Genomic DNA, 25,894 nt, shown 5'->3' with positions numbered 1-25,894 from the left:
GGGTGTTAGTGGACTGGTGTGGGTGGCATCCTGGGTGTTAGTGGACTGGTCTGGGTGGCATCCTGGGTGTTAGTGGACTGGTGTGGGTGGCATCCTGGGTGTTAGTGGACTGGTGTGGGTGGCATCCTGAGTGTTAGTGGACTGGTGTGGGTGGCATCCTGGGTGTTAGTGGACTGGTGTGGGTGGCATCCTGGGTGTTAGTGGACTGGTGTGGGTGGCATCCTGGGTGTTAGTGGACTGGTGTGGGTGGCATCCTGGGTGTTAGTGGACTGGTGTGGGTGGCATCCTGGGTGTTAGTGGACTGGTGTGGGTCGCATCCTGGGGACAAAATTGACCAGGTAAACTCCAGGACCTAATTTGCCTGAAATAATCTTCATAACAAGAGGCTTTCTATATAGTAGTATATCACTGATGTCAGCTATGGTCTGTATATCTTGTACATGATTAGAGATTTTGCCACTGAAGTGGCTAGTTTATTATTGTGCACCGCATATCCATCCTGTGGACTTTGCTATACGTGTCAGTGAGGGACCACGACGAGCGCCATCTATGGAGGAGATTTATCACTTTTGTGTGTAACATCGTCTAACGTCTGATTCTTCTGTTCTTTAAGGTTATCAGTCCCTGTGTTTGTCTTGGGTGGTTGTGAGGAGAGACGGATGACTCCACCAACAGCAGCTCCCAATATTGTTTATCCTAGTCCATTTCCTACCTCTTGGGTACTGACTTGTGGTTGCAGGGGTCGAATCACAGCTCCTGGCCCCTGGTAAGTGCGTTACTGGGATTTCTCTGTTTTGTATCTAACTCTATGGGAGATGTATCACTGATACCCTGACTGTCAGTGTAGTGCCTGACTGTCAGTGTAGTGCCTGACTGTCAGTGTAGTGCCTGACTGTCAGTGTAGTGCCTGACTGTCAGTGTAGTGCCAGACTGTCAGTGTAGTGCCTGTTTTCTTAGCGTCTTCAGTATACCCACAGTTCATTTAGAAGTTCTCCTGAAAACTTCACTAGCAGTGATGTGCAGTGATCACTTGTGGTGGTTCAGTGTCACTTGTCACTGCAGTTGCATGCTGGTTTCAACCTGCCGATTGCTTTTGTTTCAAGAAGGTATCATTATTATTATAATCAAGGGGGAAGCGCTAAACCCAGAGGATTATACAGAGCAAAAAGGTATCAATAATTTTACTAATGGTATATGTGCAAGTGCAAGAATTGTGGTCTACTCTGGAAAGAGTCTCAATTCCCTCTTTCCGCCAGTCGGTCCCTGGACCCATTATGTACCTCTGTAATGTTGAGATACAGTCCCAGGATGCAACCCACACCAGTCAACTGACACCCAGGTACCTGTTTTATAATGACGGGTGAACAGAGACAACAGGTGTCTTATAGAAACACATCCTAATGTTTTCCAGCCGTACCGGGGATTCAAACTCCGGACCTCAGTGTGTGAGGTGAGTGCCCTGCAGTATGAAGGGAGGGTGGTGAAAACTCTTGGTACCTTCTCACTTAATGAGTTATATATTAGTGTACCCACTGTGCTACCTACGTTTCCTTGGGAGTATTTTGTCAGACTTCTTGCTGTCGTACTTTTTAAATTAATATCTTTATCATGCACCTCATACCCATCCTGTGGGTGGTAGTCAAAGGATTACAGAGGTACATAATGGGTCCAGGGACTGGGCCCCAAAGTTTTGATAGCCGAACAAGTTACAAAGGTAATGAACTCTCGTAGGAAGTGATCGAATACATTTCACGATTTTGTTTTTTTTAATTCTCCCTTATTTCATAATCTCGCCCATCCTTCGTAGTCTGGATGAAGGACACCAGTGCTTAAGGTCAACATTGCATCTATGATGTTTGGTAGACATATTTTCTGTGCTTTGAAGCACTTTATTTTTGAGCCTCGCTTCTGAACCGATGTGGAATTTCATTTGACCATAGAGAGCGGAAGAAATGCACTTGGCTCAGGTCAGAAGACATCTGTCAGTTCTCCCATGTTGATGATTTTTTGTATTTTCCTGATCCCGTATGTCACCATGATGCAGTTTTCATTGATCGAACTGAACCGGGAGAGGTTATGGAGAGAATAATCACATTATACACCTCCCAGCATACGTAAGGAGGGAGTTACCAATAGACCCCTGGCTGTCTTCGAGGAGAAGCTGGACAGGCACCTGAAGTCAGTACCTGACCAGTTAGTTTAAGTTTAATAAGTTTATTATGCACCCCATACCCATCCTGTGGGCGGTAGTCAAAAGATTACAGAGGTACATAATGGGTCCAGGGACTGGGCCTCAAAGTTTTGATAGCTGAGCAAGTTACAGAGGTAATGAATTCACAATTTACAAAGGTAATGAACTCACAATTTACAAAGGTAATGAACTCCAGGTAGGTCTAGTCACAATCATGACAAGTTACAAAGGTATTTACAGATTACAGGGCTCCAAAGTTTTAATGGCTGAACTAGGTACAAGGTAATGAACTCACAAGTTACAAAGGTAATGAATACTGTAAGAATGGTTACTTACGTGTATACATGGCTGCAATCATGAACAAATTTTAGAGTAATGAGCAATTCACACTTCCACACCCGGTCACAACTGACCAGCCAGGCTATGGCTCATACGTACCAGGCCCTGAGCAAGCACGAGGCCTCGTCATAGACCGGGCTGTGGGGGCGTTGACCCCCGAAACCCCCTCCAGGTATATTCCAGGTTATCACCTGCCTTCTGAAACACAGTTCCTCTCTCTGAAGTGTGAACCTGTCGATAACTATCTTTCAGTCTTGTGAGTCTGATGTTAGTAAGGTTTCTTAAATACTTTTTATTGGCACTCTTCCTCAGTGAGGTCTTTTAGGTTAGGTAAACACGTCTTTTAGATGTCATCCTGACACTGCGAATCTGACTGCTGACACTGTAACTAGCTCTTGGTGTAAAAAAAATAAAAAGCTCATCTTTTCTTCTACTGAAGTGAGCTTCAATACTGGTGGTGAGACTGTGTGTTAGTTACAAAAGATTCATGTCGCTGTGAATGTTTGCTAACACTGGTGGATGACGGCAAAGAATATAAAGAGAGATCTGGAGAGTTGGGAACGAGTGTTTCCATCAGGGCGAGCTCGTGTTACCCAATAAGAACCTTGGGATATTGAAAGATCTGGGTTGCCATTGGCTATCAAGAGAGCAGCTGGGACGGAAAAGTTGCTACAGTATAATGAAGACTGACAACGTGACTTTTGTTTTGGTCGTCATCTTTTGTGTGCGTGAGCGGCCGCCCGGACTCGCGCATTATGAACACTCAGGTTATTGATGTATGACACATTGATGAATGTGAAGATTTGCAGGTATTAGTTGGCGTGTTAATCACGACCAGGTGAAGGGAGGGAGCAGCCTTGACGACCAGGTATGACACCTTGCAGAGGTGGTGATGGAACTGGATTAAGTCCCCTTCTTTCAGTCAAGCATAATAGCTTACCTTATCCCCAGGGGTTGTATGATGTCCTGACACCATCATCTTTCGTTCAGAGGGACCCAAGCGACCCTCTGAACGAATCTGCTAGGATCTCTCACTCATTTCTGCAACACTTCAAGCTCCTGATGTGTTGATTGTGACACGAAAGGCCTAGAGCTATTCTTCAGGGCCCTGTACACCTGGGACCCACACCTAGCCAAGCACGTAATTAGAGAAAGTGCAAAGGTTTGCAACTAGTCCCGGAGCTAAGGGATATGTCCTACTAGGAGAGGTTAAGGTAAATCGCCCTGACGACACTGGAAGACAGGAGAGATAGGGGAGGATATGATAACGACATATAAAATACTGAGAGGAATCGACAAGGTGGACTGAGACAGGATGTTCGAGATGGGACACAGCAACAAGGGGTCACAGTTGGAAGTTGAAGACTCAGATGAACCACAGAGATGTTAGGAAGTATTTCTTCAGTCACGGAGTTGTCAGAAAATGGAATAGTCTGGGAAGTGATGTAGTGGTGGCAGGATCCATACATAGCTTTAAGAAGAGGTATGATAACGCTCATGGAGCAGCAAGAGTGACCTAGTGGAGACCAGTGAAGAGGTGGGGCCAGGAGCTGTGAATCGACCCCTGCAACCACAACTAGGTAATGGCTGGGGATCAGGAAAAAAAACAACTACCGGGTTAAGACCGGGTAGGAAGTAGGAAAATTTTTAGGAAAGGGGAGTAAAGAATGTGAGGTTAGTGCAGCACCGAGGACAGCCAGAACAAGTCTGGTTCAAGGAGAGTGAGGTTGCTACATCTGCTGTAGGAACACATCTCCACCAGGGACAGCCAGAACCAGTCTGGTTCAAGGAGAGTGAGGCTGCTACATCTGCTGTAGGAACACATCTCCACCAGGGACAGCCAGAACCAGTCTGGTTCAAGGAGAGTGAGGCTGCTACATCTGCTGTAGGAACACATCTCCACCAGGGACAGCCAGAACCAGTCTGGTTCAAGGAGAGTGAGGCTGCTACATCTGCTGTAGGAACACATCTCCACCAGGGACAGCCAGAACCAGTCTGGTTCAAGGAGAGTGAGGCTGCTACATCTGCTGTAGGAACACATCTCCACCAGGGACAGCCAGAACCAGTCTGGTTCAAGGAGAGTGAGGCTGCTACACCTGCTGTAGGAACACCGCATCACCAGTTAGTTTAATATGTTTATTATGCACCCCATACCCATCCTGTGGGTGGTAGTCAAAAGATTACAGAGGTATATAATTGGTCCAGGGACTGGACTCCAAAGTTTTGATAGCTGAGCAAGTTACAGAGGTAATGAACTCACAATTTACAAAGGTAATGAACTCACAATTTACAAAGGTAATGAACTCCAGGTAGGTCTGGTCACAATCATGACAAGTTACAAAGGTATTTACAGATTACAGAGGTACGTAATGGGTCCAGGGACTGGGCCCCCAAAGTTTTTGATAGCTGAACTAGATACAAAGGTAATGAACTCACAAGTTACCCAATCACCAGGGACAGCAAGAACAACTCTGGTTCAGGGAGAGTGAGGCTGCTGTACCTGCTGTAGGAACACCACATCACCAGGGACAGCAAGAACAACTCTGGTTCAGGGAGAGTGAGGCTGCTGTACCTGCTGTAGGAACACCACATCACCAGGGACAGCAAGAACAACTCTGGTTCAGGGAGAGTGAGGCTGCTGTACCTGCTGTAGGAACACCACATCACCAGGGACAGCAAGAACAACTCTGGCTCCGGGAGTGAGGCTGCTACACTTGCTGTAGGAACACATCACCAGGGACAGCAAGAACAACTCTGGTTCAGGGAGAGTGAGGCTGCTGTACCTGCTGTAGGAACACCACATCACCAGGGACAGCAAGAACAACTCTGGCTCCGGGAGTGAGGCTGCTACACCTGCTGTAGGAACGCATCTCCAGTTATCAAGAATAACTTTCTAGGCAGGAACCATTGAAGACCAGTCGAACTGTTTTGACTTAAGATATAATAATAATAATAATATTTCTACAGTACATATACAGGGTATACAGACCATAGTTGACATCAATGACAAACTATTGTGTAGAAAACCACTTGTTATGCTGACCTTTCCCGCAAATTAGGTCAGTTTTGCTCCCAGGATGCGACCCACACCAATCCACTAACACCCAGGTGCCTATTTTACTGCTAGGTGAACATGGACAGCAGGTGTCTTACGGAAACTCGCCCTAATGTTTCCACCCGTACCGGGGATCAATCCCCGGACCTCAGTGTGTAAGCAGTGTGTGCTGATGGTATAAGCCATATACCGAGATAATTACAGATTTATGTAACTGTATTTTAATTCTATACGCTGTATAATAACCTAGAATATTAAAAAAGATTTAAATTAAAAAGCAAGGAACAATGAAGAGAGGATACACACACAAGTATGTCTCTGTATACGCTGAGTTTAATTCCTATTAATGACTCTTTAAGCAATCGATAGACTTTAAATCAATTTAATCAACCATCCGTGAAAGGAACAAACTACCAAGTGAGGGTAAATGGTCCATTAATCTTTTCAAGATTAATGGATTGATTGCACGGACTCCAGGCTGAGGGACTGATTGCACGGACTCCAGGCTGAGGGACTGATTGCACGGACTCCAGGCTGAGGGACTGATTGCACGGACTCCAGGCTGAGGGACTGATTGCACGGACTCCAGGCTGAGGGACTGATTGCACGGACTCCAGGCTGAGGGACTGATTGCACGGACTCCAGGCTGAGGGACTGATTGCACGGACTCCAGGCTGAGGGACTGATTGCACGGACTCCAGGCTGAGGAACTGATTGCACGAACCCCAGACTGAGGGACTGATTGCATAGACTCCAGGCTGAGGAACTGATTGCATAGACTCCAGGCTGAGGAACTGATTGCACGGACTCCAGGCTAAGGGACTGATTGCACGAACCCCAGGCTGAGGGACTGTTTGCACGGACTCCAGGCTGAGGAACTGATTGCACGAACCCCAGGCTGAGGGACTGATTACCTCAAACTCCATTTGATCTTCACCAATCTTCTTTCTATAGTACTGACGAAGCCACAGTGTGGCGAAACTTTTCCTCAATATACTTAAGTATTGCACATGTGTCTAAGTAACAAACTACCAAGTAGTCTGACTGAAGGGCACTTCAGGTATCCTTTAAAACAGGTTACACTAATACACGAGTGTATGTGTGAGTATAGAATTTTCTTAATACAAGTTAGGAAGCCATTACCAGTGATTCTCTGTGTATGTTCCCCTGATGAATATACTATGAAAGTTCCCACGTTCAAGGTTAGTTTAACGTCTCTATTATGCACACCAGAGGTACATAATGGGTCCAGGAGCTGTACCTCAGTATTACAGAGGTAGATAATGGGTCCAGGAACTGTACCTCAGTATTACAGAGGTACATAATGGGTCCAGGAGCTGTACCTCAGTATTACAGAGGTACATAATGGGTCCAGGAGCTGTACCTCAGTATTACAGAGGTACATAATGGGTCCAGGAACTGTACCTCAGTATTACAGAGGTACATAATGGGTGTTTATATTGCTACATAATGGGTCCAGGAACTGTACCTCAGTATTACAGAGGTACCTAATGGGTTCAGGAGCTGTACCTCAGTATTACAGAGGTACATAATGGGTCCAGGAACTGTACCTCAGTATTGCAGAGGTACATAATGGGTTCAGGAGCTGTACCTCAGTATTACAGAGGTACATAATGGGTCCAGGAACTGTACCTCAGTATTGCAGAGGTACATAATGGGTTCAGGAGCTGTACCTCAGTATTACAGAGGTACATAATGGGTCCAGGAACTGTACCTCAGTGTTACAGAGGTACCTAATGGGTTCAGGAGCTGTACCTCAGTATTACAGAGGTACATAATGGGTCCAGGAACTGTACCTCAGTGTTACAGAGGTACCTAATGGGTTCAGGAGCTGTACCTCAGTATTACAGAGGTACATAATGGGTCCAGGAACTGTACCTCAGTATTGCAGAGGTACATAATGGGTTCAGGAGCTGTACCTCAGTATTACAGAGGTACATAATGGGTCCAGGAACTGTACCTCAGTGTTACAGAGGTACCTAATGGGTTCAGGAGCTGTACCTCAGTATTACAGAGGTACATAATGGGTCCAGGAACTGTACCTCAGTATTACAGAGGTACATAATGGGTCCAGTGACTGTACCTCAGTATTACAGAGGTACATAATGGGTCCAGGAACTGTACCTCAGTATTACAGATGTACATAATGGGTCCAGTGACTGTACCTCAGTATTACAGAGGTACATAATGGGTCCAGGAACTGTACCTCAGTATTACAGAGGTACCTAATGGGTCCAGGAACTGTACCTCAGTATTACAGAGGTACATAATGGGTCCAGGAACTGTACCTCAGTATTACAGAGGTATATAATGGGTCCAGGGACTGTACCTCAGTATTACAGAGGTACATAATGGGTCCAGGAACTGTACCTCAGTATTACAGAGGTACCTAATGGGTCCAGGAACTGTACCTCAGTATTACAGAGGTACATAATGGGTCCAGGAACTGTACCTCAGTATTACAGAGGTACATAATGGGTCCAGGGACTGTACCTCAGTATTACAGAGGTACATAATGGGTTCAGGAACTGTACCTCAGTATTACAGAGGTACCTAATGGGTCCAGGAACTGTACCTCAGTATTACAGAGGTACATAATGGGTCCAGGGACTGTACCTCAGTATTACAGAGGTACATAATGGGTCCAGGAACTGTACCTCAGTATTACAGAGGTACCTAATGGGTCCAGGAACTGTACCTCAGTATTACAGAGGTACATAATGGGTCCAGGAACTGTACCTCAGTATTACAGAGGTACATAATGGGTCCAGGAACTGTACCTCAGTGTTACAGAGGTACATAATGGGTCCAGGAACTGTACCTCAGTGTTACAGAGGTACATAATGGGTTCAGGAGCTGTACCTCAGTATTACAGAGGTACATAATGGGTCCAGGGACTGTACCTCAGTATTACAGAGGTACATAATGGGTCCAGGGACTGTACCTCAGTATTACAGAGGTACATAATGGGTCCAGGGACTGTACCTCAGTATTAGAGGTACATAATGGGTCCAGGGACTGTACCTCAGTATTACAGATGTACATAATGGATCCAGGGACTGTACCTCAGTATTACAGAGGTACATAATGGGTCCAGGGACTGTACCTCAGTATTACAGAGGTACATAATGGGTCCAGGGACTGTACCTCAGTATTACAGAGGTACATAATGAGTCCAGGGACTGTACCTCAGTATTACAAAGGTACAGATTGGGTCCAGGGACTGTACCTCAGTATTACAGAGGTACATAATGGGTCCAGGGACTGTACCTCAGTATTAGAGGTACATAATGGGTCCAGGGACTGTACCTCAGTATTACAGAGGTACATAATGGGTCCAGGGACTGTACCTCAGTATTAGAGGTACATAATGGGTCCAGGGACTGTACGTCAGTATTACAGATGTACATAATGGGTTCAGGGACTGTACCTCAGTATTACAGAGGTACATAATGGGTCCAGGGCCTGTACCTCAGTATTACAGAGGTACATAATGGGTCCAGGGACTGTACCTCAGTATTACAGAGGTACCTAATGGGTTCTGGGACTGTACCTCAGTATTAGATATACATAATGGGTCCAGGGACTGTACCTCAGTATTACAGAGGTACATAATGGGTCCAGGAACTGTATCTCAGTATTACAGAGGTACATAATGGGTCCAGGGACTGTACCTCAGTATTACAGAGGTACATAATGGGTCCAGGGACTTTGCCTCAGTATTACAGAGGTACATAATGGGTCCAGGGACTGTGCCTCAGTATTACAGAGGTACATAATGGGTCCAGGGACTGTACCTCAGTATTAGAGGTACATAATGGGTCCAGGGACTGTACCTCAGTATTACAGAGGTACATAATGGGTCCAGGGACTGTACCTCAGTATTACAGAGGTATATAATGGGTCCAGGGACTGTATCTCAGTATTACAGAGGTACATAATGGGTCCAGGGACTGTACCTCAGTATTACAGATGTACATAATGGGTTCAGGGACTGTACCTCAGTATTACAGAGGTACATAATGGGTCCAGGGACTGTACCTCAGTATTACAGAGGTACATAATGGGTCCAGGGACTGTACCTTACCTGGAGAACCTGGAGTTTACCTGGAGAGAGTTTCGGGGGTCAACGCCCCCGCGGCCCGGTCTGTGACCAGGCCTCCTGGTGGATCAGCCCCTGATCAACCAGGCTGTTGCTGCTGGCTGCACGCAAACCAACGTACGAGCCACAGCCCGGCTGATCAGGAACTGACTTTAGGTGATTGTCCAGTGCCAGCTTGAAGACTGCCAGGGGTCTGTTGGTAATCCCCCTTATGTATGCTGGGAGGCAGTTGAACAGTCTCGGGCCCCTGACACTTATTGTATGGTCTCTTAACGTGCTAGTGACACCCCTGCTTTTCATTGGGGGGATGGTGCATCGTCTGCCAAGTCTTTTGCTTTCGTAGTGAGTGATTTTCGTGTGCAAGTTCGGTACTAGTCCCTCTAGGATTTTCCAGGTGTATATAATCATGTATCTCTCCCTCCTGCGTTCCAGGGAATACAGGTTTAGAAACCTCAAGCGCTCCCAGTAATTGAGGTGTTTTATCTCCGTTATGCGGGCCGTGAAAGTTCTCTGTACATTTTCTAGGTCGGCAATTTCACCTGCCTTGAAAGGTGCTGTTAGAGTGCAGCAATATTCCAGCCTAGATAGAACAAGTGACCTGAAGAGTGTCATCATGGGCTTGGCCTCCCTAGTTTTGAAGGTTCTCATTATTCATCCTGTCATTTTTCTAGCAGATGCGATTGATACAATGTTATGGTCCTTGAAGGTGAGATCCTCCGACATAATCACTCCCAGGTCTTTGACGTTGGTGTTTCGCTCTATTTTGTGGCCAGAATTTGTTTTGTACTCTGATGAAGATTTAATTTCCTCATGTTTACCATATCTGAGTAATTGAAATTTCTCATCGTTGAACTTCATATTGTTTTCCGCAGCCCACTGAAAGATTTGGTTGATGTCCGCCTGGAGCCTTGCAGTGTCTGCAATGGAAGACACTGTCATGCAGATTCGGGTGTCATCTGCAAAGGAAGACACGGTGCTGTGGCTGACATCCTTGTCTATGTCGGATATGAGGATGAGGAACAAGATGGGAGCTAGTACTGTGCCTTGTGGAACAGAGCTTTTCACCGTAGCTGCCTCGGACTTTACTCTGTTGACGACTACTCTCTGTGTTCTGTTAGTGAGGAAATTATAGATCCATCGACCGACTTTTCCTGTGATTCCTTTAGCACGCATTTTGTGCGCTATTACGCCATGGTCACACTTGTCGAAGGCTTTTGCAAAGTCTGTATATATTACATCTGCATTCTTTTTGTCTTCTAGTGCATTTAGGACCTTGTCGTAGTGATCCAATAGTTGAGACAGACAGGAGCGACCTGTTCTAAACCCATGTTGCCCTGGGTTAGAGGTATTAGAGGTACCTAATGGGTCCAGGGACTGTACCTCAGTATTACAGATGTACCTAATGGGTCCAGGGACTGTACTTCAGTATTACAGAGGTACATAATGGGTCCAGGGACTGTAACTCAGTATTACAGAGGTACATAATGGGTCCAGGGACTGTACCTCAGTATTACAGAGGTACATAATGGGTCCAGGGGCTGTACCTCAGTATTACAGAGGTACATAATGGGTCCAGGAACTGTACCTCAGTATTACAGAGGTACATAATGGGTCCAGGAACTGTACCTCAGTATTACAGAGGTACATAATGGGTCCAGGGACTGTACCTCAGTATAACAGAGGTACATAATGGGTCCAGGGACTGTACCTCAGTATTAGAGGTACATAATGGGTCCAGGGGCTGTGCCTCAGTATTACAGAGGTACATAATGGGTCCAGGGACTGTGTACCTCTGTAATACTGAGGTACATAATGGGTCCAGGGACTGTACCTCAGTATAACAGAGGTACATAATGGGTCCAGGGACTGTACCTCAGTATTACAGAGGTACATAATGGGTCCAGGGACTGTACCTCAGTATTAGATGTACATAATGGGTCCAGGGACTGTACATCAGTATTACAGAGGTACATAATGGGTCCAGGGACTGTACCTCAGTATAACAGAGGTACATAATGGGTCCAGGGACTGTACATCAGTATTACAGAGGTACATAATGGGTCCAGGGACTGTACCTCAGTATAACAGAGGTACCTAATGGGTCCAGGGACTGTACCTCAGTATTACAGAGGTACCTAATGGGTCCAGGGACTGTACCTCAGTATTACAGAGGTACCTAATGGGTCCAGGGACTGTACCTCAGTATTACAGAGGTACCTAATGGGTCCAGGGACTGTACCTCAGTATTACAGAGGTACCTAATGGGTCCAGGGACTGTACCTCAGTATTACAGAGGTACCTAATGGGTCCAGGGACTGTACCTCAGTATTACAGAGGTACCTAATGGGTCCAGGGACTGTTCCTCAGTATTACAGAGGTAGATAATGGATCCAGGGACTGTACTTCAGTATTACAGAGGTACATAATGGGTCCAGGGACTGTACCTCAGTATTACAGAGGTACATAATGGGTCCAGGAACTGTACCTCAGTATTACAGAGGTACATAATGGGTCCAGGAACTGTACCTCAGTATTACAGAGGTACATAATGGGTCCAGGGACTGTACCTCAGTATAACAGAGGTACATAATGGGTCCAGGGACTGTACCTCAGTATTAGAGGTACATAATGGGTCCAGGGGCTGTGCCTCAGTATTACAGAGGTACATAATGGGTCCAGGGACTGTGTACCTCTGTAATACTGAGGTACATAATGGGTCCAGGGACTGTACCTCAGTATAACAGAGGTACATAATGGGTCCAGGGACTGTACCTCAGTATTACAGAGGTACATAATGGGTCCAGGGACTGTACCTCAGTATTAGATGTACATAATGGGTCCAGGGACTGTACATCAGTATTACAGAGGTACATAATGGGTCCAGGGACTGTACCTCAGTATAACAGAGGTACATAATGGGTCCAGGGACTGTACATCAGTATTACAGAGGTACATAATGGGTCCAGGGACTGTACCTCAGTATAACAGAGGTACCTAATGGGTCCAGGGACTGTACCTCAGTATTACAGAGGTACCTAATGGGTCCAGGGACTGTACCTCAGTATTACAGAGGTACCTAATGGGTCCAGGGACTGTACCTCAGTATTACAGAGGTACCTAATGGGTCCAGGGACTGTACCTCGGTATTACAGAGGTACCTAATGGGTCCAGGGACTGTACCTCAGTATTACAGAGGTACCTAATGGGTCCAGGGACTGTACCTCAGTATTACAGAGGTACCTAATGGGTCCAGGGACTGTTCCTCAGTATTACAGAGGTAGATAATGGATCCAGGGACTGTACTTCAGTATTACAGAGGTACATAATGGGTCCAGGGACTGTACCTCAGTATTACAGAGGTACATAATGGGTCCAGGGACTGTACCTCAGTATTAGATGTACATAATGGGTCCAGGGACTGTACATCAGTATTACAGAGGTACATAATGGATCCAGGGACTGTACCTCAGTATTACAGAGGTACATAATGGGTCCAGGGACTGAGCCACAAAGTTCTTATAGCTGAACAAGGTACAGTGGTAATGAACTATTTACATGTTCATGGAGACTAATGGAAATAAGTCACTTCGATATTTTGTGTTAGCTTGGTAGGTAACACTATGTATAATAATTGTACTTATGTGTACCTGTGCCTAAATAAACTGACTTGTAGACAAGGAACTGTGCAGGCGCTGCTGGTTCCATTATACAGTTGCTTGTTAAGTTAGAGAATGAGGCCACAGAAACCACATCGTCTCTAGTGTCTCCTCACTCGGGTAATATTATCTCTGTATTCCAGAGGAATGTAATTTCTGGTCCAGTCAAGAGACACGTTTGACTGAAAAAAAAAAAAAGTTTCCTGGCAGACATTTCTTTAGGTAAGTTTAGTTAGGTACAGCTTATCTTAGGTCATCTACACACACAAGTTTATTCAGATGTACACAAATGCAGTACTTCTATGTATCATGTTCAGATTAATAAATAAATAAATAAATAAATACATAGCATATGTGTAGAGAACCCAGGATAACCCCAGAAAAACTTATTTCTATTGGGGTCCTTTATGTTACTATGTATAATAATTTATGTGACTGTCTACCTGTACCTGAATAAACCTACAGGTACACAAATTGTCATGCATATTAACATGTAAATTACCGAGGATAACCCAAGAAAAGTCAGTGACTTGTTTCCATTAGGGTCTTTCTGCTGACGCTATTCATGTTTTCATATTGTGATTTGTGTTTAGCTGGAGATAGTGATTTGGAAGGAAGGAATTATTAATGTTTGGAGGAAGTGTGTTGTTGTATTACCTGACGTCTGGGGATCACTTCCAGTTATGATACACTTGAAGTGCTTACCAGTCACCAGGTGATGTATACCTGGAGGGGGTTTCAGGGGTCAACTCCCCCGCGGCACAGTCCATGACCAGGCCTCGCGGTGGATCAGGACCTGATCAACCAGGATGTTGCTGCTGGCCGCACAAACCCGACATACAAACCACAGCCCAGCTGGTCAGGTACTGACTTTAGGTACCAGTTCAGTGCTTCTTGAAGACTGGCCTGGTGGCTAAAGCTCCCGCTTCACACACGGAGGGCTCGGGTTCGATTCCCGGCGGTTTTAAACATTTCGACACGTTTCCTTACACCTGTTGTCCTGTTCACCTAGCAGCAAATAGGTACCTGGGTGATAGTCGACTGATGTGGGTCGCATCCTGGGGGACAAGATTAAGGACCCCAATGGAAATAAGTTAGACAGTCCTCGATGACGCACTGACGTTCTTGGGTTATCCTGGGTGGCTAACCCTCCGGGGTTAAAAATCCGAACGAAATCTTATCTTAGCCAGGGGTCTATTTGTAATCCCCCTTATGCATGCTGGGAGGCAGTTGAACAGTCTTGGGCCCCGGACACTTAATGTGGTCTCTTAGCATACTCGTGGCACCCTTGCATTTCATTGGAGGGATGTGGCACTACCTGCTGAGTCTTTGGCTTTCATAGGGAGTGATTTTCATGTGTAGGCTGTTCCCTCTAGACTAGTCTTTCTAGTGACTAATCTAGTATCATTCTTGCATGTGTTCCAAGGAGTAAGGCATAGAAGTCGAGGGCCTTCAACCATTCCCAGTAATTTAGGTACTTTATTGTACTTATATGTGCAGTTTTCTGTATATTCTCCAGGTCTGCAATTTTGCCTGCCTTTAAAGGGGCCATTAGTATACAGCAATATTCCAGCCTAGAGAGAGCAAGCGATTTGAAGTGAATCATCACTGGCTTGGCATCCCTGGTGGTAGATACATTGTTGTGATCTTTGAAAGAGTCTGACATTAACACTCCCAGGTCCTTCACGTTAGTTTTTGCTCTATTGTGTGGTTGGAATTTGTTTTATACTCTGATAGTTTTGATTTCCTCCAGTTGTCCATAACAGAGGAGTTGAAATTTGTCCTCATTGAGCTTTATATTGTTTTCTGAGGCCCATTTAAAAACTTGGTTATGTCTGCTTGAAGGTTTACAGTGTCCTCAATGGATGACAGTCATGCAAATTCTGGTATAAGCAAAGGACACTCAGTTGATAGTTGTCTTGCCAGAAGTGCACAGACATTACAATTTAAATGACCCTCTGAACATGAACATCTCCACCCTCCATTAGTGTAAATAGTAACAAACTTTTTATAAATTTAATCACTTGGGAATAATAGCATGGAATGGAATTGCTTAGTTATTCCTGGTCATGGTCGATCTGCTACTTTTTTCTAATTTTTAACGTTATACATAACCAGGTTATAGCAGGAACTAATGTAGCTCGGTTGGCAGTGCACTAGCCTCGCACACTTGGGTGTCTGTGGTTAAATTCCTGACGTAGGTGGAAATCTTGGGCATGTTTCCTTACCTCTGCTGCCCCTGTTCACCTAGCAGTAAGTAGGTACCTGGGTATCACTCGACTGGTGTGGATCGCATCCTGGAGGACAAGATCAAAGGACTCCAATGGAAATAAGACATACAGTCTCTCAATGATACACTGATTTTCTTGGTTATCCTGGATGGATAACCCTTCCCCAGATTAAAGACTTAAACAAATCTTATCTTAAGGAGAGATGCTAGACTCTGAATGACAGGGCATACTGCTGGCATGGATGTTGCTGCATTTTTGTTTTTTTTTAACACGTTGGCTGTTTCCCACCGAGGCAGGGTGACCCAAAAAGAAAAAAAGAAAAACTTTCATCCAACACTTTCACATAATCACTGTCTTTGCAGAGGTGTTCACTTTAGACTTCTCTCCAAACTGCCAGTATCCTATACAGACTTTGCAAAAGCCTTCGACAAGTGTGACCATGGCGTAATAGCGCAGAAAATGCGTGCTAAAGGAATAACAGGAAAAGTCGGTCGATGGATCTATAATTTCCTCACTAACAGAACACAGAGAGTAGTCGTCAACAGAGTAAAGTCCGAGGCAGCTACGGTGAAAAGCTCTGTTCCACAAGGCACAGTACTAGCTCCCATCTTGTTCCTCATCCTCATATCCGACATAGACAAGGATGTCAGCCACAGCACCGTGTCTTCCTTTGCAGATGACACCCGAATCTGCATGACAGTGTCTTCCATTGCAGACACTGCAAGGCTCCAGGCGGACATCAACCAAATCTTTCAGTGGGCTCCAGAAAACAATATGAAGTTCAACGATGAGAAATTTCAATTACTCAGATATGGTAAACATGAGGAAATTAAATCTTCATCAGAGTACAAAACAAATTCTGGCCACAAAATAGAGCGAAACACCAACGTCAAAGATCTGGGAGTGATTATGTCGGAGGATCTCACCTTCAAGGACCATAACATTGTATCAATCGCATCTGCTAGAAAAATGACAGGATGGATAATGAGAACCTTCAAAACTAGGGAGGCCAAGCCCATGATGACACTCTTCAGGTCACTTGTTCTATCTAGGCTGGAATATTGCTGCACTCTAACAGCACCTTTCAAGGCAGGTGAAATTGCCGACCTAGAAAATGTACAGAGAACTTTCACGGCGCGCATAACGGAGATAAAACACCTCAATTACTGGGAGCGCTTGAGGTTTCTAAACCTGTATTCCCTGGAACGCAGGAGGGAGAGATACATGATTATATACACCTGGAAAATCCTAGAGGGACTAGTACCGAACTTGCACACGAAAATCACTCACTACGAAAGCAAAAGACTTGGCAGACGATGCAACATCCCCCCAATGAAAAGCAGGGGTGTCACTAGCACGTTAAGAGACCATACAATAAGTGTCAGGGGCCCGAGACTGTTCAACTGCCTCCCAGCACACATAAGGGGGATTACCAACAGACCCCTGGCAGTCTTCAAGCTGGCACTGGACAAGCACCTAAAGTCAGTTCCTGATCAGCCGGGCTGTGGCTCGTACGTTGGTTTGCGTGCAGCCAGCAGCAACAGCCTGGTTGATCAGGCGCTGATCCACCAGGAGGCCTGGTCACAGACCGGGCCGCGGAGGCGTTGACCCCCGAAACTCTCCAGGTAAACTCCAGGTAAACCCCATTTTAAAGTGCAGGCATTGTACTTCCCATTTCCAGGACTCTAGTCCAGCTAACTGGTTTCCCTGAATCCTATCACAAATATTACCCTGCTCTCGCTCAACAGCTCATGCATGCTTGCTGGAAGTCCAAGCCCCTCGCCCAACAAACCTTTACCCTCTCCAAGTCATTCTACTTTGTTCCATTCTCTCTTAATGACCAAACCACCTTAACAGCCCCTCTTCAACCCTCTGGCTAATACTTTTAGTAACTCCACTCCTAATTTCTACACTGAGTTCTCTGCATAATATTCACACCACACATTGCCCTTAGACACGACATCTCCACTGCTTCCAGCTGCCTCCTCGCTGCAGCATTTACAACCCATGGTTCACACCCATTCACATTCCCTTCTTTTTCTCCATGGATAACATTCGTTGTCTCCACAGATAACTCAATGCACCACTCGCATTTTTTCCTTTATAAATTCTATGGTTTACTTCAAAAGCCCGTACGCTGACAAGTCAACTCCCAAGTACGTATCTGAAAACATTCACTTCTTCCATACTCCCGCCCTCCAATGTGATATCCAGTTTTTCTTGATCTAAATCATTTGATGCCCTCATCACCTTACTCTTATCTATGTTCACTTTCAACTTTATACCTTTACACACCCTCCCAAACTTGTCCACTAACCTTTGATAAATTAGACACATGTGCAACTCTTGGGTATCTTTATTGAGGAAACGTTTTGCCACACAGTGGCTTCATCAGTCCATACAAAGGAGAATCTTGAAGAACAGGAGGAGAATGAGGTAATCAGTCCCTCAACCTTGAGTCGATGTGGTCAGTCCATCAATCTTGAATAGAATACGGCATACGTGCGGAGAAGGAGCTTATAAACCGTTGGTAGGAGAGGTGCAGCAGTCATAGGCGGTGTCACATTTGTTCAATGTGGAAGTAGGTCGTGCCCAAGAATTAGGCAAGCGAAGAATTCCCAAGTATTAAGATCCCAAGAAGTTGCAGTGTCTGACAGGTTTGTAGATGAATGGTTCAGAGAACCGACATGTTGATAAATTAGACACATGTGCAACTCTTGGGTATCTTTATTGAGGAAACGTTTCGCCACACAGTGGCTTCATCAGTCCATACAAAGGAGAATCTTGAAGAACAGGAGGAGAATGAGGTAATCAGTCCCTCAACCTTGAGTCGATGTGGTCAGTCCATCAATCTTGAATAGAATACGGCATACGTGCGGAGAAGAAGCTTATAAACCGTTGGTAGGAGAGGTGCAGCAATCATAGGCGGTTTATAAGCTTCTTCTCCGCATGTATGCCGTATTCTATTCAAGATTGATGGACTGACCACATCGACTCAAGGTTGAGGGACTGATTACCTCATTCTCCTCCTGTTCTTCAAGATTCTCCTTTGTATGGACTGATGAAGCCACTGTGTGGCAAAACGTTTCCTCAATAAAGATACCCAAGAGTTGCACATGTGTCTAATTTATCAACATGTATACCCCTGCAGAGGGTGGAAGCTTGTCCTGTCTATCACTGGTAATGCCCTTGATGGCCGTGGTTGTGGAGGTAGATACTTGGAATGAGGTATTGGAAAAGATGTTGGAAACGTGTTTGGCAATGGAGTTGGTGGGGAGGACTATGTATCTCTTCTCGGCAGTGTCTTCTCTGGGTGTGTTGAAGATGCTTAATGCCCGTCGTCTGCAGTCTCTGATGAAGTGACGAGGATAGTGGAGTTTAGAAAATACGTACTTGTTCAATTATCGTTCATTTTTCTTCAAGAAACTCATTGCTGCAGATTCTGAGTGCATGCAGGAAGAAGCCTATAATTACACCACGTTTAGTTTTGGTGTCGTGGTGAGAGTAGAAGTGGAGAAGATCGTTTTGGTTGGTAGGTTTTCGATAGACTTTAAAACGAAGTTCGTGGTCAGCTTTGCAGAGCAGAACATCAAGGAAAGGAAGAGTGTTGTCGACTTCTTCTTCAAGTGTGAACTGGATTGAAGGCTCGACCTGGTTGAGCTTGTCTTGGAGAGCTTGAACGTTTGAAGCGTTTAGAAGTTATGAGGAAAATGTCGTCAACATAACTGAGCCAGGTGACAGACGAAGGAATAACGGTGGAGAAACGTTCGGCGTCTAGATGTTCCATGTATAGGTTCGCCAGGACCGCACTGAGTGGCGAATCCATGGGTAGTCCAAAAGTCTGCTGAAAGAGGTGATTTTCGAAAAAGAAACACGTAAAGCCAACACATAGTTCAACAAGGTCGATGAAATCGCTGGCTGGAATGGGAAGATCAAGTGAATCGTCAATTTTCCTGCGCAAGAGATCGATGGCTTGTGTAATAGGTACTTTGGTGAATAGGGAAGTCACGTCAAGGCTGGAAAGTTTCTTGTTCCTGATGTTGATGATGCGAATGCGATTTGAGAAGGTCACCCGAGTGTTTGAGATGTGCTGGACTGATAGTGCCCAAGAGTTTAGAGAGGTGTTTAGCGAGAATTCCTGAGAGCTGGTGGGGAGCACTGCCTATTCCCAAGGATATGGGCCTCAGTGGGATACCAGGCTTGTGAGTTTTTGGTAGGCCGTACATTCTGGCAGGTCTGGGGTTGCTGGGCATGGTGTGCAGAAGTTTCTTCCCATGTTCTTAGCCCCTCAGAATGCGGCGAGTCCTTTGAAGAAAAGTTTTAGTAAGGTTGTCCACTTGGATAGTTCTGAGAGGTTTGTAGGTATCTGGGTCATTAAGTAGATTGACGATTACAGGAACACCTTGATGTTCTTCTCTGCAAAGCTGACCATGAACTTCGTTTTAAAGTCGATCGAAAACCCACCAACCAAAACAATCTTCTCCACTTCTACTCTCACCACGACACCAAAACTAAACGTGGTGTAATTATAGGCTTCTTCCTGCGTGCACTCAGAATCTGCAGCAATGAGTTTCTTGAAGAAGAATGCACGATAATTGAACAAGTATTTTCTAAACTCCACTATCCTCGTCACTTCATCAGAGACTGCAGACGACGGGCATTAAACATCTTCAACACACCCAGAGAAGACACTGCCGAGAAGTGATACATAGTCCTCCACACTAACTCCATTGCCAAACATGTTTCCAACATCTTTTCCAATACCTCATTCCAAGTGTCTACCTCCACAACCACGACCATCAAGGACATTACCAGTGATAGACAGGACAAGCTTCCACCCTCTGCAGGGGTATACATAATCCCTTGTAATGATTGCAACAAATTATACGTGGGCGAAACATCAAGGAACCTCCAAACACGTATTTCAGAACACCAATACGCAAGCAGGTCTGACGACACAAGGAATGCCTGTGTTCAACACCGTAATTCACACAACCACTTGATAAACTACAGAAGCTCAAAACTTATCGCCACAGAAGACAACACTCAATACCGAAGAATCCTGGAATCATCACTTATTTCTATATCCGACAACTTCAACCAGAATAGTGGCTTCTATAACATAGCTGAACCACTTGCCAAGAAACTTCTTCATCGCTATCCCACATAAGAACACAGGAATGGAAGAACACTGCAGAAGGTCTGCTCACAAACTTATCCAATCTCCTTTCCAAGCTACCCAAGATTTTAGACTCTATAACCCCACTCGGTACATCATCACATGCAGCATTCTCCACCTGACCTCAACATTCTGAACCTGACTATAAATACTCGCATCCCTTCCACCCCAGGTAGATCTGTTTGTGACTTGAAAAAGCCCACTGTGTGGGCGAAACATAGTCAATAAAGGATCACATTATACTGCATATGTGTTTATGTTTCCATTGTGTCGGTAATTTATACCATTTATTTCCAGGTACCATGATTAATGGAAGAATTGTTTTAATAGTTTTCCTAACTTATATAATGAAAAAGACACGTATGCAACTCCTGGGAATTTATTTTTACCAAAAGTTATACCTGCACAGCAGGCTTCTTCAGTCCAATATAATACTGGAGATAAAAGTAATTTTGAGGTGATCACTTGCTCATCCTAGGGCAGAGATATGTGGCCAGATTATAGTAGAGCAGAAGTATGAAGAAGCAGCTGGTGAGTGGCCATGCTAAAGCATGGAAGTAGGTCATGCTAAATAGCTATTTAGCAAAGCAGTTGCAGAAGCCTTCCCATGTACTAAGACACCATACTACTGCTATGTCACAAGTATAATATTAACAATGGTACACAAAACTATATGGTATTTTGGTACAAGGAGTCTCCTGCAGCACCTTTGGTAAACATCTATTTGGCATGATATACTTCCACTGGTAAGACATGCTCACCTTTGATGATAACTCCAGGTATTTCACCTCACATCTGCTCCAGTATAGTATAAGGTCTGGCTGCATGCCTTTTGCTTCAGGCTGAGACTGAGCATCTGTCATGTTGTATTTTCATGCATAAAATTGGTACCTAGACAGCCCATTAAAAATCTGACCCTTTTTCTAAGTTACCCCAATGCTGAAAGTTTACAGCTGATCAGAAAAGGCATTCACAAGTTATTGCACAGAAACCACAAAGAAAAAATTGACATCCATTGTAAGTGCTGCAGTAATTCCATTTTAGAGGATACCTAAGAAAAAACTGACACCTACTATAGATACTATATCCTTTTGGGGGATACCTAATAAATGGAATGTAGATTCTTATGCTACCTCTGCCAAGGCAGGGTGATCTGAAGAAGAAGCACTTTCACTGACATTGATTTAGTTGTCTTTACAGAAGTGTGCTGATGTCACAATCACCTCTCTGACTGCAACATCTTCATCCCTCCTTTAGAGTGTAAGTAACTAAGTTTATTCAGGTATATACAAATAGTTACATAGATTATCATACCTAGCAGCATATGTGTAGAGAACCTAGGATAACCCAAAAAAAGTCAGTGACTTACAGTGGTACCTCAAGTTTTGAACAGCTACCAACTTGAACAATTATGTAAATGTAGTTTTGGGGGTCTGAAACAGACTAATCTAGTTTACATTATTCCTTATGGGAACAAATTCGTTCAGTATCGGCACTCGAACAGCCTTCTGGAACGAATTAAGTTTGTAACTCGAGGTACCACTGTATTTCCATTGGGGTCCTTTACTTATTTCCATTGTAAGCATGGTTAAAAATATCCAAGATAAGATAAATTTAGATTTAAATGTTTTACTGTATTCTTGAATCTGTAGACAGGTAGAGGAATTTTGTTATGCTCTGGCAGGGGGCTTCATATTTTTTTGACCTTCTATGTGCATATTGGTCCTGGTCATGTCCTAGGACCTTGATCATTTCTAACATGTCAAAACTTTTCTAATATGTCCTGGTGTTTAGTCATGCGTCTTTTTAAACTATTTGGTCAGAATCCATTACCAAGATTTGTACCTTAATGGGTTGAGCAAGAAATTCAAGTACACGTAATTATTAATCATTGGTGATGTGACATGCAGACATACACAGGTACCCATACTGATTATAGGTGTAGATATGACATACGAATATAAGTGCAGACAATCATATTCATCTAAGAATATATTGGTTCTCCCTTACCATGAAAATCTTCTTCATATACCTTCTCCAGTTAAGAATTTTAAAATCAAAGCTGTATTTAAAAATCTTGATACAGTAAAAAAAACTTCTGATTAAAAATCTACCCCCAAAATACTGATGGCTGAGTCTACAAGATTCCTTGTTAAAAATGCAATAAAGTTTATTACGATCATACTGGGAACAGCCTTGAACTCAGATTACGACATAAATATAGCATTAGAATAGGACAAGAGTCTAATACACTGTTTATATGTGCAGGAGATTTCAACCATCCAATTTTCAAAAAGCTGAGAAAGCTTCATCAGGCAAGTCTGTGGTTGAGAGAAATACAGCCTCTCCTCACTGACATACTCGTTTACTGACGACTTGGACTTACAACAGGCTCTCTGACTAGTATGCATACCTAAATATGTATAGAGCTGATTTCCTCTATTATGTTTATTACAATATACAGTGATACCTCTCATATCCAAACTATATGGGCCTAAATCAGTTCAGAAATGCTGAGTTTTCGGATATGTGAGGGGGGAAAAAATGCGCAACCGTATTGTCATATCCCCAACGGCGACAGCGTTGTAAGTTTAAAAAGTTAGTCCAATGTCTTCCGGGGGTGGGACCAGATACTGTGGGCTTGAATAACAGCCTCCCAGATTTCTTCAGCCATTATAAGTTTGGCGCCATGAACCACCGTACCACTACCCCATTGTTGTAGGTACAACTTCATCACACACTGATCAAGTTCCAAGCTCTGTGGCTTCGCCATCACTTTTCTTTCGGCACTTTTTCCAGTTTTTGAGGCAGCAGAAAACAACTGAACGGCTGTTCAGATGTTTCGGGAATAATTTTAGAATTTTGCCCCTTCCCAGGGCCTGTTTGGATATTGGCGAGGTTTGGGTTTGTACAGTAGTGTACTGTACAGTACGCTACTGTACAAACGTTTAAAAATATACTAAAGATGTTATGAGTGGTGCAAAGGTGACATTAAAACAGCATCAAAGATGGTTGACACAAACCCATTACCATTATAGTAAGCTCCTCACTTAGTGACGAATTTGTTTACTGACATGGTATTAGGAACAGAACTCGGTCATTAAGTGAGGAGAAGCTGTATAATTGAATCAAGCTTAATAAAAAAATAGCTTTGATTTTAATATGAATATTAGGATTATACATATTAGACTCATTTATAATTAATAAAATTTGGGAAGAATTTAAGTTATGTTTGACAAGTCCTGGATCATCTCACCCGCATCATCATAAAGGGATGGTGAGGTGTCGGAGGTTGACTGTGAGGTGTTATCTCCACCTTATAAGCCTTCACCTGCTCTATTATTTTTACAGTTTCTTGATAATAGGAGAAATCACAAAAGCACTTGGAAGTGAAGTGCACTATTTTTTCACAGTGGATGTTTTGCATAATTGCAAATAGACACAGGCAAATGCAAAGGAATAATAAAAATATCTGTAGGCAATTTCTTTATTGATTATCAATAGAAATTCTACACCAATGTAGCAAAATTATCTGTTAGTAGCAAGCTGCTAAACAGTTCACAGCTATACATCATCAGTTTGAAAAGAATATAGCTGAACCCTCAACATTCCCCATATATTTTGTGAAGCGTGTGTATTTTTGATATTCATGGACAACATAAGTGTTATCAACAAGGAATGTAGATTTGTAACAGAAAAAAAAATTATTTTATAGCATATTAAAGCTCTTGGTATAATTCTAAGATATTCTTGTATGTCTTCATCAAACATTCCACATCCTTAAGTTTTCACTGTCACTTGAGTATTTGAAGAAGGTATTGCTAAGTTTGCTGAGACTTTCATTTTTCTTCAAATTTTTATGATGTAATAGTTAGACACAGGCAGCTGATGTAATAGTTGGAGGGATATGATATAACAGTTAAAGACACAGAGGTATATGATGTAATGGTTAAAAACAGACAGGCAGACGATGTAAAAGGTAAAGATGGATGTTGATTTTCTGCTCATGCTATCGACTTACTTCATTGGGTCATGGGCTTTTCATATTAGATTCTAACCTTAAATTGATCAGTTTTATTGGGTAACCTTTGTTGTTGGTAACTACTGTTACAATTTTTTTCTCCTATAAGTTTTGTCACTGAATTTTTTTATTTTAATCTATGAATGGAAATGTAATAAATTTTTGCTCATGTACAAAAAGCTGATGAAAAATTTACTCTGATAAAACTTCTCCATGTGGAAGTGGAAAAGAATTCTTCCTCTGTAAGCCATGTGTCAGAAGAGGCAACTAAAATGCTGGGAGCAAGGGGCTAGTAACCCCTTCTCCTGTATAAGTTACTAAACCTAATAAGAAAAACTTTTCTTTTTCTTTTTAGGTCACTCTGCCTTGGTGGGATATGGCCGATGTGTTGAAAAAGAAATCTCATAATAATATGGTATATTAACTACACACATTATCTTACAGCAACAGCAGAGGTATACATGGGAGTCAGTTACACTGTATAATTTAAATGCCATAAGCCTGATGGAGCAATATATTCACAAGTACCTCAAATTACAGAAGAGTTACGTACAAGATACAAACAAGTAGCACTAGTTTTTTGGTGAGTAGCTCAAGTTACTGTACTTAACAACATTACTGTGCATTAGGTCAGACTTATTGTTTTACAGGCTAACTAAAGTTAATATTTCTATTTTAGAAGAAATTGAAAATGGCTATATTATTGCTGACTGGTGTAAAAATTTCCCCACTAGAAAATGTTTCCTTTGATATTTGGAAGTGCTCGGCTCAGAACTACAGTTTGTGGAATAATTTGGCTCTTATTTTCTAAATAAATTTGAATTATTCACCTTTGCCTGTAAAATAAAAAGTCTGACCTTAGCTTAAAGTGAACAGTGTAATTTTCAGGAGTGTAACGGGATTAAGACTCGACTCGGGGCCACGAAAAGTTTTGAAATTTCTTAGGCCCACACAAGTCGTTCCCTGTGCTCAAGGACCCAGATTCTTAAATAGCTCTAAGTACTCTCTCTCTCTCAACTGCAATATGGCAACATATCCAGCTAGCTCTATATACAACACCAGTGATGTTGGTGCTGCATCAGTTTCAGCCCAAAGTTTG

General features: G+C 43.6%; 1 long non-coding RNA gene across 2 annotated transcripts; it reads left to right on the top strand.

Moving 5' to 3' along the window:
- Window positions 1-628: 628 nt before the first annotated feature.
- LOC138854694 (uncharacterized) lies at window positions 629-25,496 on the top strand. Of its 2 annotated transcripts, none has more exons than XR_011393892.1 (3): window positions 629-766; window positions 21,975-22,034; window positions 25,151-25,496. It is a non-coding gene; the product is annotated as an uncharacterized lncRNA (long non-coding RNA). The 2 variants fall into 2 exon arrangements; XR_011393894.1 differs by having other exon boundaries at window positions 630-766; window positions 21,963-22,034.
- Window positions 25,497-25,894: the final 398 nt, after the last annotated feature.

This window comes from Cherax quadricarinatus, chromosome 5 (genome assembly GCF_038502225.1).
Source record: "Cherax quadricarinatus isolate ZL_2023a chromosome 5, ASM3850222v1, whole genome shotgun sequence".
NCBI lineage: Eukaryota > Metazoa > Arthropoda > Malacostraca > Decapoda > Parastacidae > Cherax > Cherax quadricarinatus.
This window is presented reverse-complemented; position numbering and strand designations above follow the sequence as displayed.